Here is a 12586-nt window from a genome sequence, read left to right as displayed (position 1 = left end):
TGCGGATCCTCCTCCTCCTCTTCTGACCTATTGGCAGCGGCACCCTCTTCCCCCATTGGATGCCAATCTGTGTCAACAACTGGGTCATCCATCACCTCCTCTTCAATTTCATGTGCACCTTCCTCTGTGTCACTGTGTAAGGTGGTATGGTATGCGGGAAGGGGCACCTGAGTTTCATCAGGGTCTGATTCTGCCTCAGTACACTGCGAGACAATGTAGTGCTCTGAGTGAATGTACCAGCAGAAAAATCTAGCAGTGGCTGTGCATCAGTGCACTCCATGTCAGATTCATCTTGGACTGGGGAATTCACGATTTGACTTGCTAACCCAGGCATGGTATCTGAAAAGAGCTCCATGGAGCAATCAGTAGTGTGGCCTGCCACATCCTTCACTTTTGGTAGGGGTGAAGGACACAAGGAAATGTGTTGTTCCTGACCAGGAGCCTCCACTGACGACTCAGTGCTTTTATTTTTTGAAACTTCAGAAGAGGAGGCGAGAGAGCTGGAGGCTGTGTCAGCAATGTAAGCCAAAACTTGTTCCCGAAGTTCCGGCTTTAAAAGTGGTTTATCTACTCCCAGAAAAGGCCTTGTGGAGCCAGACGATGAAGCAGGCTCAACACCTCCTGCCTTAGGTGCTATTGTGCTTTTGCCACTACCAACAGATGCAACACCACCACCACCACCATCGGTAGAAGGTGTATCTACTATTGGCAAGAATTTGAATCTCACTATAGATTTGAGGACGTAGAATTATTGTCTCAGGCCCAGTAGAGATTACACCTCAATGTAACAGGCTGAAATTGGATGGTGTTTGACAAGGTGGAGGGTGCCTATAGGATTGGTGAGATTTTGAATCTTACTTTAGATTTGAGGATGCAGAACTATTGTCTCAGGCCCAGTATTACACCTCAATGTAACAGGCTGAAATTGGATGGTGTATGACAAGGTGGAGGGTGCCTATAGGATTGGTGAGAATTTGGATCTCACTAGAGCTTTGAGGACGCTGACAATGATGCTCTCAGTCCAAGTATGGACGCAGGCAGCATAATAAGCAGGACTGCTGCATACACAAAAGGGTGGAAAAATGAACGCTTGGTAACTGTGCAGAAAAGAGGAAGAAAAGTATTTTTGCTTTTAAAAGAGCGGTTTGCATAGCAGTCTGCAAACAGCAATGCAGCTATCAGGGAGCCTTATAAGGCAGCCTAATAACTAACAGAGCTGATGCACAAAAATAGAGCCTCCCCTGTCACTGCACACAAAGTGTTTTATTGTAAGTGGAAATCGCTAACAGCAGAAGCAGTTTTTTGGTTCTTCTTCCCTGCCTAACGCTCTCCCTTATTCTGAATCAGCAGCAGCCAGCAGCCTCTCCCTAATGCTAAGATCGGAAGAAGTAAGATGGCAGTCGGCGTTCACTCCCTTTTATAGCCCCTGTGACGCCACACAAAGCCAGAAAATCACTTGCATGCCCTTCTCAAAGATGGTTGTGACCGATGCCTATGTCATCGCGTTGCCCACAGTGTGCGTCCTCCATCATTGGCTGAAAAAGGGCGCTGAAAGCATCTTTTGAAACGCGACTTTGGCGCTCTTGTCGCCAACCTCGTGGCCGACCTCACGCTATGGTCGGTTTCGTTTCATGAAACCCGACTTCAGCGAAAGTCGCCGACTTTTGAATATGACCGACCCGTTTCACTCAACTCTAGTCATAACTCCTATGAGGAGGCAAAGACGCAGACTTTTTCTCACTGAATACATCAGAAAAATCAGCCAAATAGTCAGGAATATCATGAGACTGGGGAGAGGTGGAGAAAACAGGAGTGTCACTAAGAACACATCGACAACCCCAACTTACCACAGACACAGATTTCCAATCTAAAACAGGATCCTGAGTTTGCAACCAAGGGAAACCCAGAACAATAGTATCATGCAAATTATGCAACACCAAAAATTTGCAATTTTCTTGGTGGTCCGGGGCGACCCGCATTATCACCTGGGTCCAAAGCTGGGGTTTATTCTCCACCAAGGAAGTAGTATCAATACCCCTCAAAGGGATAGGAGTCCGCAGGGGTATCATGTGAAAACCACAACATTTAGCAAAGTCCAAATCCATCAGATTCAAAGCTGCTCCTGAATCAACAAAAGTCTTAGCGAAAAATGTAGACAAGGAGCTGATCAGGGTAATCGCCAAAAGGAACATAGACTGTACACTGCCCTCTGCAAATGCGTGAGCAAAACACTTTTCTCGTTTAGGGCAGACAGCAATAGTATGAGAGGCGTCTCCGCAGAAAAAACACAACTTATTACGCCTTCTAAACTCCTGACGTTGCGCCCTAGACAAAACCCTATCACATTGCATGGGTTCAGAAGTTCATTCAAAAGGCGGCAACGCATCTCTTGTAGTTTTACGTTCACGTAAACGCCGATCAATTTGAATGGCCAATGACATAGAGTTGTCAAGACCAGAGGGAACAGGAAATCCCACCATAACATCTTTTACGGTTTCTGCCAAACCCATCCGAAAGAGAGCTGCTAGGGCATCGTCATTCCATTTAGTAAGGACCGCCCACTTTCGGAATTTCTGCAGAATCCTTACCCTGGCTCAATGCCAATAAAGTTTTCTCAGCTTGATCAATAGCATTAGGTTCATCATACAACAATCCCAAAGCTTGAGAAATCACGTCCACATTAGCCAGAATATGATCTCCGGGTGTCAAAGAAAAGGCCCAATTCTGGGGATCGCCGCATAGCAGGGAAATGACAAGTTTAACCTGCTGCACAGAGCTCCCTGATGAGTTAGGTTTCAAAGCAAAAAATAATTTACAATTATTCGTAAAATTCAAAAATTTAGACTGATCCCCAGAAAACACATCAGGAGTAGGGATTTTTGGTTCAAGAGCAGATGATTGAGCGATATCGGCAGAAATTCCCCGCACTTCAGCAGCGAGCTGCTCAACACAATCAGACAATTGTTTAGTCTCCATTTAGACAAAAAATATCCTCCTACAGCCCCAGAAAAAAAAAGAGGAAAAATATATGGAAAAAAAAAATTCTGACACTTTTCTTTTTTTTTTTTTTAAATTCTTTCCTTCTTTAGAGTACCCTAGAGTCTACAGTTAGGCTGGTGATTCTGTTATGAATGGGTCACCGAGGAGGATAGCAGGCCAAGCTAAGCCACAAAAAGCCAGAGAGGTTGGTAACTAAGCGGATGCAGATCCCTGATCCTGTCCACACAACTAGCAGTAGCCGTGGAGCGTACCTACGATGATCCTAGACGATGATGCTAGACGCCTCGGCACAGCTGGAGAGCTAACTAAGCCTAAAGCAAGTAAGGGGAAATCTAAACTGCTCCGGAGCAGACCCCAAAGGAATAGATAGCCCCCAAACATACAGTACAGACCAAAAGCTTGGACACACCTTCTCAATCAAAGAGTTTTCTGTATTTTCATGACTATGAAAATTGTAGATTCACTCTGAAGGCATCAAAACTATGAATTAACAGATGTGGAATTATATAATTAACAAAAAAGTGTGAAACCACTGAAAATACTGTATGTCTTATATTCTAGGTTCTTCAAAGTAGCCACCTTTTGCTTTGATTACTGCTTTGCACACTCCTGGCATTCTCTAAATGAGCTTCAAGAGGTAGTCACCGGAAATGGTTTTCACTTCACAGGTGTGCCCTGTCAGGTTTAATAAGTGGGATTTCTTTCCTTATAAATGGGGTTGGGACCATCAGTTGTGTTGTGCAGAAGTCTAATGGATACACAGCTGATAGTCCTACTGAATAGACTGTTAGAATTTGTATTATGGCAAGAAAAAAGCAGCTAAGTAAAGATAAATGAGTGAAACTGTCCCCAAGTGCAGTGGCAAAAACCATCAAGCACTACAAAGAAACTGGCTCACATGAGGACCGCCCCAGGAAAGGAAGACCAAGAGTCACCTCTGCTGTGGAGGATAAGTTCATCCGTGTCACCAGCCTCAGAATTTGCAGGTTAACAGCAGCTCAGATTAAAGACCAGGTCAATGCCGCACAGAGTTCTAACAGCAGACACATCTCTACAACTGTTAAGAGGAGACTTTGTGCAGCAGGCCTTCATGGTAAAATAGCTGCTAGGAAACCAGTGCTAAGGACAGGCAACAAGCAGAAGAGACTTGTTTGGGCTAAAGAACACAAGGAATGGACATTAGACCAGTGGAAATCTGTGCTTTGGTCTGATGAGTCCAAATTTGAGATCTTTGGTTCCAACCACCGTGTCTTTGTGCGACGCAGAAAAGGTGAACGGATGGACTCTACATGTCTGGTTCCCACCGTGAAGCATGGAGGAGGAGGTGTGATGGTGTGGGGGTGCTTTGCTGGTGACAGTGTTGGGGATTTATTCAAAACTAGCTGAAGAGCCCGGCGCTGCCCGGGCATAGTAACTAACTGTGGTTAGCTATAGCAAATTATAATTATCCTCCATCCCATAGTCCCGTGCCCATATACCCATCATACATATCCACGATCCCATAGGCCCGTGCCCATATACGCATCATACATATCCTCCATCCCATAGTCGAGTGCCCATATACCCATTACACATCCTCCATACCATAGTCCCATGCCCATATACCCATCACACATCCTCCATCCCATAGTCCCATGCCCATATACCCATCATACATATTCGCCATCCCATAGTCGAGTGCCCATATACCCATCACACACATCCTTCATCTCATAGTCCCATGCCCATATACCCATCATACATATCCTCCATCCCATAGTCCCGTGCCCATATACCCATCATACATATCCGCCATCCCATAGTCCCGTGCCCATATACCCGTCATACATATCCTCCATCCCATAGTCCAGTGCCCATATACCCATCACACATCCTCCAACCCATAGTCATCCATTATGACATCATATTGAGCGGCGGGGCTTGCAACCTATGATGACATCAGCGTCGCCATGGCAACCATTATGACATCATAATGAGGGGTGGGGCTTGATACACACACTTTTTCCCCATTATGTAGATAGGGGCAAAATTGTTTGGTGAATTGGAAGGGCAGGGTTAAAATTTCACCTCACAACATAGCCTAGGATGCTCTCGGGGTCCAGACGTGTGACTGTGCCAAATCTTGTGACTGTAGCTGCGACGGTGCTGATGCCAATCCCGGACATACACACATACATACATATACACATACATACATACACACTTGAGCTTTATATATTAGATTGAAGGCATACTGAACCAGCATGGCTACCACAGCATCTTGCAGCGGCATGCTATTCCATCCGGAGTGAAGGCAAAAGGGCCAACAAGTGCTAAGCATCTCTGGGAACTCCTTCAAGACTGTTGGAAGACCATTTCCGGTGACTACCTTTTGAAGCTCATCAAGAGAATGCCAAGAGTGTGCAAAGCAGTAATCAAAGCAAAAGGTGGCTACTTTGATGAACCTAGAATATAAGACATATTTTCAGTTGTTTCACACTTTTTTGTTAATTATATAATTCCACATTTGTTAATTCATAGTTTTGATGCCTTCAGAGTGAATCTACAATTTTAATAGTCATGAAAATAAAGAAAACTCTTTGAATGAGAAGGTGTGTCCAAACTTTTGGTCTGTACTGTTTATTGTCGGTGAGACAAGATGAAAACACAAACGGAGGCAGAAAAATAGATTGAGCAAACGATGGGGCCCACACTGACTAGACAGGACAGGAAAGGAAAGTCACTGTCTGCAATCATGCAAAAAACCCTGCGAAAAGTCCAACAGGTCTGATGCACAAAAACAATGAAGTCGCAAGACTTCACCCCACTATATCAGCACGTATATTATGAAAGCAAAGCAAAAAGAGACAAATATAAAAGGGGACAAAACAAAGTGGCACATGCAGTAACATATGGGCGGTGATTCAGCACAGCCCCAGCCGGAGCTAGTTGACCCGCCCAAAGCAGAGATAAACAAAACCAGATCAAATGCAAACAGAATAGCGAATTAACCACTTAGCTGAACATGCAGGGAAAGAGCAGCAGACATCAGACCTCAGGAGGCACAGGAAGAAAATCACCAGCAGGGATAGAGGGAGTCAGCTGTCTTAAATCCCAATCAGAAACCCCAGATCTGCAATTGTCTTCCTCATTATCAGGTGGCAAGCCTCTGTAAATCAGATCAGCTCCACTACCTCCAGTAACCACCAGAGGGAGCCCAGAAAGAGAACTCTCAATCTGACCAGCTCCATTATCTTCAGTAATCACCAGAGGGAAGCCAGAGAGAGAATTCACAACAGTTCTGACCATATAAGAAAGGTGTCTAGCTGGGATACCTTTGTTTGGCCTTTCTGATCTCCTAACTGGAGGCTGACTTGGTTCTTCCGTGTCTTCCTTGGTGGCTTCTGTGCTTATCCACACTTCAATGTTTTCCTTTTCGGTGTCTGGGTTTGGTGATTGAGATTCCTGTTTTTGCTTCTTAGGTTGAATAACTGATGTAACTTCATGGAATTTGAGCAATAGAGTTTTCATCAATCACTACATCCCTGCTGATTGTTACTCTGTTGGTCTCCGGGTGCAGGATTCTGTATCCCTTTTGAGTTTCTCTATAGCCCACCAGGACTCCTTGCTTAGCGTTTGATTCCCACTTTCAACGTTTTTCTTTGGGAACATACATAAACATTTTGTTTCCAAATATCCTGAGGTGCTTCAGATTTGGCTTCTCGCAGTTCTATAGCTCATATTGAGTTTTATATGTGGCTTTACCTGGCACTCTGTTTTGAAGATAGCAAGTGGTCATGATGGCTTCTCCCCAATATGTTGTAGGTAGATTTGCATCAAACAACATACTTCTTCCACTTTCACAGAGAGTACGGTTCTTCCTCTCTGCAGTGCCATTTTGTTCTGAGTTGTATGGAATGGTAGTCTGGAACACGATTCCATCCTTTTTCAAAATAGTTTGCACCTTACCACTTGTATATTTGGTTCCACTATCTGCACGCAGGGTTTTTGTCATTCTTCCAAATTTGTTAAACAGTACAGCAAGATATTCTTCAAGTTTCTGTGGAACTTCATCCTTACTGTGAAGCAGGTAGGGACTATATATCTGGAGTAGTCATCAACAAATATGAGAAAATATCTCTTCTTGCTAGGAGTTTGAACACTCATTGGACCTCATACATCTGTATTTGTTAGATCCACTGGCTGTGCAGATCTAGGGCTGCTTATTTTAGGAAAGGATTTTCTGGACATTTTCCCTTTAAGACAGCTAGTGCACTTCATCATTTGACTACATTGATTGATTTCAATACGATTTGCAAGTTGAGCTAGCTTCCTTACTGCTTTTGGGTCTCTGTGCCCAACACGTCTTTGTCAAACATGAATACAGTTCTTATGTAGATCTTGTCTAGCACTGGACATTCTTTCTTTACATTTTAGCTGATAAAGTTCATCTTGGATTTTTCCTTCAAGAGTGTGACCCTTCTTTGAGATGACGCAGCTATTATTTTTAAAGGTACTACATTCCCCTTTTGTGTGAGCTTCTTTTACTGACAGAAGATTGCTTTCAAGGATGGGAACACAGAGAACATCTTTTATTGGGATCTTTCTCTCTGCTGAGGAAACTGGACAGAGGAAGTAGCCATCTCCTACTCCTTCAGAAGTGATATATTGACCATTAGCTAGGATGACCTGTTCTGATGTGCTTTTATTAAGGTCAGTGAAGAAATCCATGTTATTTGTCATATGACTGCTTGCACCAGAATCTATACACCATATATGCTTTGCAGATGGGCCTGTACTGGCATTAAATGCAGTTTCAACACATGCAGAATCTTCCTTTACAGCTGTTTTTAACCCTTTGATGACTGCTCTGCTTTTTAAGATATCTCATTCTTTATTTCCAAAATCTGCAGTCTGCTTTAAGGTGGCCAGGCTCTTTTTACAGACAAAACATTCACAAATTTCATTTATATTGCTCTTATATTTAGGGATATTCTGTGTCTTTAATGCTGTTTCTGCTCTGGATTCATTACTGCTGCTTAAATGCTTCATTTTTCTCTTGAATTCATCCACAAGTTTGCCTTTAACATCCTCTACTGTCAGCTCATCATCTGGCCGTGCAGCTAGTGCAGTCACAAGTGTGTCATAACTCTCTGGAAGACCACTTATTAGAAGTGCAGAAACATGAAAATCTTTAATTTCTTCTCCAATACCCCTGAGACGCTCCACAATATCTAGAGTCTTTCTTATATATTCCTGCATATTCAGTTCATCACTTAGCTTAGTCTGATACAGCTTTCTCATGAGATAAAGCTTATTGCTGAGATTTGATCTTTTATGCACTTTCTGTAACTCATCCCACATCTTCTTTGCAGTTGCACACTTGCATATATGCACAATCTGATTATCATCTATACTGAGGGAGATCGTGCTTTGTGCTTTCTGATCCTTCTCTAGCCAATCATCTGGTAATGGATGAGGCACTTGTTCCTGAGTACATTTCCGCGTACCTTCTCTTATGAGCAGCATCTTCACCTTGAATTTCCAGGACTGGTAGTTCAGGTTAGTGAGGTTTGGCACTGAGAACTTGACAGGATTGTTGCTAGTTGACATATTTTCTGTTGCTCTGTGCTGCTTTTGCTTTGGGCTTCTGTTGCTATGTTACTCTGGGGTTCTGTGTCAATCTGGGCCCATAACCTGTTGGCAACGGATTACTCACGATTCTCTCCAAGCATGTGACAACAGAACTTGTTTATTTAGGAACAATCAGGAACAATATGCTTAATAGATCAGGGGTAAATAATTTGTGTGTCTCCATCTGTGCATCATCTACAGCAGGCTGCTTCTCTCATACACAGACACAGGAAAAACAGGAAATATAGTCACATGCTCTCCCTGTGTGAGCCTCTGGGAGTTCTTTTGTTCCAACTTTATGAACAGCATACAAATCTAGCAACTAAACACTCAGACAGGAATGGAGTTGTTGCACTAACCATGTTCCAACAAAAATGCTGCAATGTAAGAATGCCTTAAAAAATAAATGTGTTACAAGTATATTTTCAGCAGTTAATAGAATACAAAGTTAATGAACAAACGTGAAATCTAAACCAAACTAATATTTCGGGTGACAACCCTTTGCCTTCAAAACAACAACAAAGGCATTACATTTTCTAGGTACACTTGCACAAACATCTGAGAAAACTAGCCACAGATTTGTAGTGGTTGTAGACTTATACCAATCCTTCTGTCTCTTTAGCTAATCCTTCACAGACTTAAGGCCCTGTCACACATAGCAATCTCGCTAACGAGATTGCTGCTGAGTCACAACTTTTGTGACACAACAGCGATCTCACCAGCGAGATCGCTGTGTGTAACAGCGATCAGCGACCGGCCCCCCCTGCCGGTATCGCTGATCGCTGCAAGAAACCTCTGGACATTTTTTTTTGTCGCTGATCTCCCGCTGGCCAGCACGCATCGCTGCGTGTGACAGGCGGGAGACCAGCGATCAGCTGTAAAATAATAAAAAAAATAAAAAATATTGTTATTCTCACCTTCCGACATCCCGCGCAGCATTCCCGCCTCTCTTCACGCTCCCGGTCCCAGTAATCCTTTGCAAGAATGACCGCGAGACTTCGCGATCCCGCGAGAACGGACGTCATCGTGGTCATTCTCGCAAAGGATTACTGGGACCGGGAGCATGGAGAGAGGCGGGAATGCTGCGCGGGACGTCGGAAGGTGAGAATAACAATATTTTTTATTTTAATTCTATTTTTTACATGGATATGGCATCAGCGCTAATGAACACAGCGATGCCGTGTGCGCAACGTTGCTGTGCTGATTGTTGGTGAAGCTGTCTGTTTGACAGCTCACCAGCGATCACATAGTGACTCACCAGCAATCCTGACACGTTGATATCGTTGTCGGGATCGCTGGTAAGTTGCTATGTGTGACTCCAGCTTAACAGGTACAGAGATCAGGGATCTATTAGAGCAATATCATTGACTCGTTTCTTCTTTACTCTAAAGATAATACTTAATGACATTGGCTGTATGTTTAGGGTTGTTGTCCTGTCACAGAATACATTTGGAACCAATCACTTGCCTCCCTTATGGTGCCTGCCTGTATATTAATTAAATTCTCAATTCCTTTTGATGAAATGCAACACCAAATTTGCAAGGATCCTCCACTATTTGTCACTGTTTCCTGCAGGTACTCATGTTCTACAATTTTCTAGCCCGTTGGTGACAAACTGCCTTCTGTTGTAGCCAAATATTTCATGTGTATGGCAAACTTTAGATAAGTATCTCTTGAACAGAACTGCTTTGGTAATTACTGACCTGTCTCTAATCTGTTTTTTAGTTACTAAAGCTGGAGTCACACATAGCGACTTACCAGCGATCCCGACAACGATATTAACATGTCAGGATCGCTGGTAAGTCGCTATGTGATTGCTGGTGAGCTGTCAAACAGACAGCTTCACTAGTGATCAGCACAGCGATGCCGAGCGCGCGGCATCACTGTGTTCGTTAGCGCTGATGCCATATCCCTGTAAAAAAATAGAATTGAAATAAAAAACATTGTTATTCTCACCTTCCAACGTCCAGCGCAGCCATCCTGCCTCTCTCCACGCTCCGGTCCCAGTGATCCTTTGCGAGAATGACCGCGAGAATGTTACGGTCTCGTGGCAGCGTGACGTCTCGCGGTCATTCATGCAAAGGATCACTGGGACCGGAGCGTGGAGAGAGGCGGGAATGCTGCGCGGGACATCGGAAGGTGAGAATAACAATATTTTTTATTTTTTTATTATTTTTTACAGCTGATCGCTGGTCTCCCGCCTATCGCACGCAGCGATGCGTGCTGGCCAGCGGGAGACCAGTGACGAAAAATATGTCCAGAGGTTTCTTGCAGCGATCAGCAATACCGGCAGGAGGGCCGGTCGCTGATCGCTGTCACACACAGCGATCTCGCTGGTGAGATCGCTGTTGTGTCACAAAAGTTGTGACTCAGCAGCTAGCTAGCTTGTTTTTTAATTCTAATTTGAAGTTAGGTGTTTTGGGTGTCTCTGGTGTCTGTAACTGATTAAAGTTTGTGCATTAATCCAAGATCTAAATCTGTTCATTTGCCACCAATGGTGCTATTTTACTAAAGTCTGCTGGAAAATCAATCAGTGCATGTTCAACCCCCGCACCATACTACTGAAGACCACCGGGAATTCAATTTGTGCATGCGTCACCACCAATGCCATTTTACTGAAGACTGCTGGGAAATCAATCTGTCACCTTCCAGAGAAGTTGCCATCAATGCAAACTTTAATGAAGGTGGAAGATACAGACACCAGGGCAGGAGCCAAAAACCCTTCCCACAGTCCCACACTTTGCACCAAAAGGGTTTTACACCCAAACTTCAAATGCTGATTAAAGAACAACCAGGAAACAGATTTCTTCACTAAAGTTATCTATTCAATGTGTATAACAGCACAATTATGGCCATGTCATTACCTTAACATGTAAAACCATGATGACAAGTTCTTTTCAAAGGATATCTGTTGGAAAGTTTTTGCTACGTAAGCAGAGGACATCATGCTGTTGAGTTAAAACACAAATTTCAGTGATGCTTCTCTTATGAAGCTCCATGCTGTTGTTTATTTGCAATGATTGTTTAAGCACCAGGAGCTTATCATTGCTCGAACACAGCGGGGCATGACCTCTGGCCAGACTCCAACCTCCCCCGTGATAAGCAGTTCAAGGACTATAGCCAATGTATATACTGTACATACATTAATAAACTAAATTTGTCCAATAATAATCAATGATCTGGCACTTCCAAGACATATGTAATCAAAACCTTTTTCTAGACCAATATGATGACTTGGCCAAAAAAGTATGAAGAGATCCAGAAAAATTTATAAAAATACCATGTTCATTAATAATCACATAAAAAACAAAAAAACTGAAAATTGCCCAATGGGAGGCACACAGATGTCCTAACAAACATAAACAAGTGCAGGTAAAGTATAATTAAATATATATATCAAAAGGCTAAATATAGCTAAAAGACTAATAGCATGATATCATATATAAATAGCTGCATGTAGCGGCAACATGACACTAAGGTCTAAGGCTAGTTTCACACTAGCGTTTATGAGCGCAGTGACGGCCTGTGCACGGCCGCCGCTAAGCCCCGCCCCCTGCCGCGCCCCGCCGGTAGCTCCGCCCACCGGCGCATGACGCTGCATGTGCCCTGCATCCCCTATCTTTATCACAGGGGGCGCAGGCCGTGCGCAGTATGCATTTGGCGGCGCATGCGTCCTTTTGACGGTGCGCCGACCTGCGCCAAACGCAACCTGCTGCAGTTTGGTTGCGTCGGCGCACCGTCAAAAAGGCGCATGCGCCGCCAAACGCATACTGCGCACGGCCTGCGCCCCCTGTGATAAAGATAGGGGACGCAGGGCGCATGCAGCGTCATGCGCCGGGGGGCGGAGCTACCGGCGGGGGCGCGGCAGGGGCGTGGCAGGGGCGGGGCTTAGCGGCGGCCGTGCGCAGGCTGTCGCTGCGCTCATAAACGCTAGTGTGAAACTAGCCTTAGTCCCTACATGAATAGAGAAAAA

Source organism: Dendrobates tinctorius, unplaced genomic scaffold (assembly GCF_039654945.1).
Source record: "Dendrobates tinctorius isolate UK_male_01 unplaced genomic scaffold, ASM3965494v1 ptg000007l, whole genome shotgun sequence".
Lineage (NCBI taxonomy): Eukaryota > Metazoa > Chordata > Amphibia > Anura > Dendrobatidae > Dendrobates > Dendrobates tinctorius.
This window is presented reverse-complemented; position numbering follows the sequence as displayed.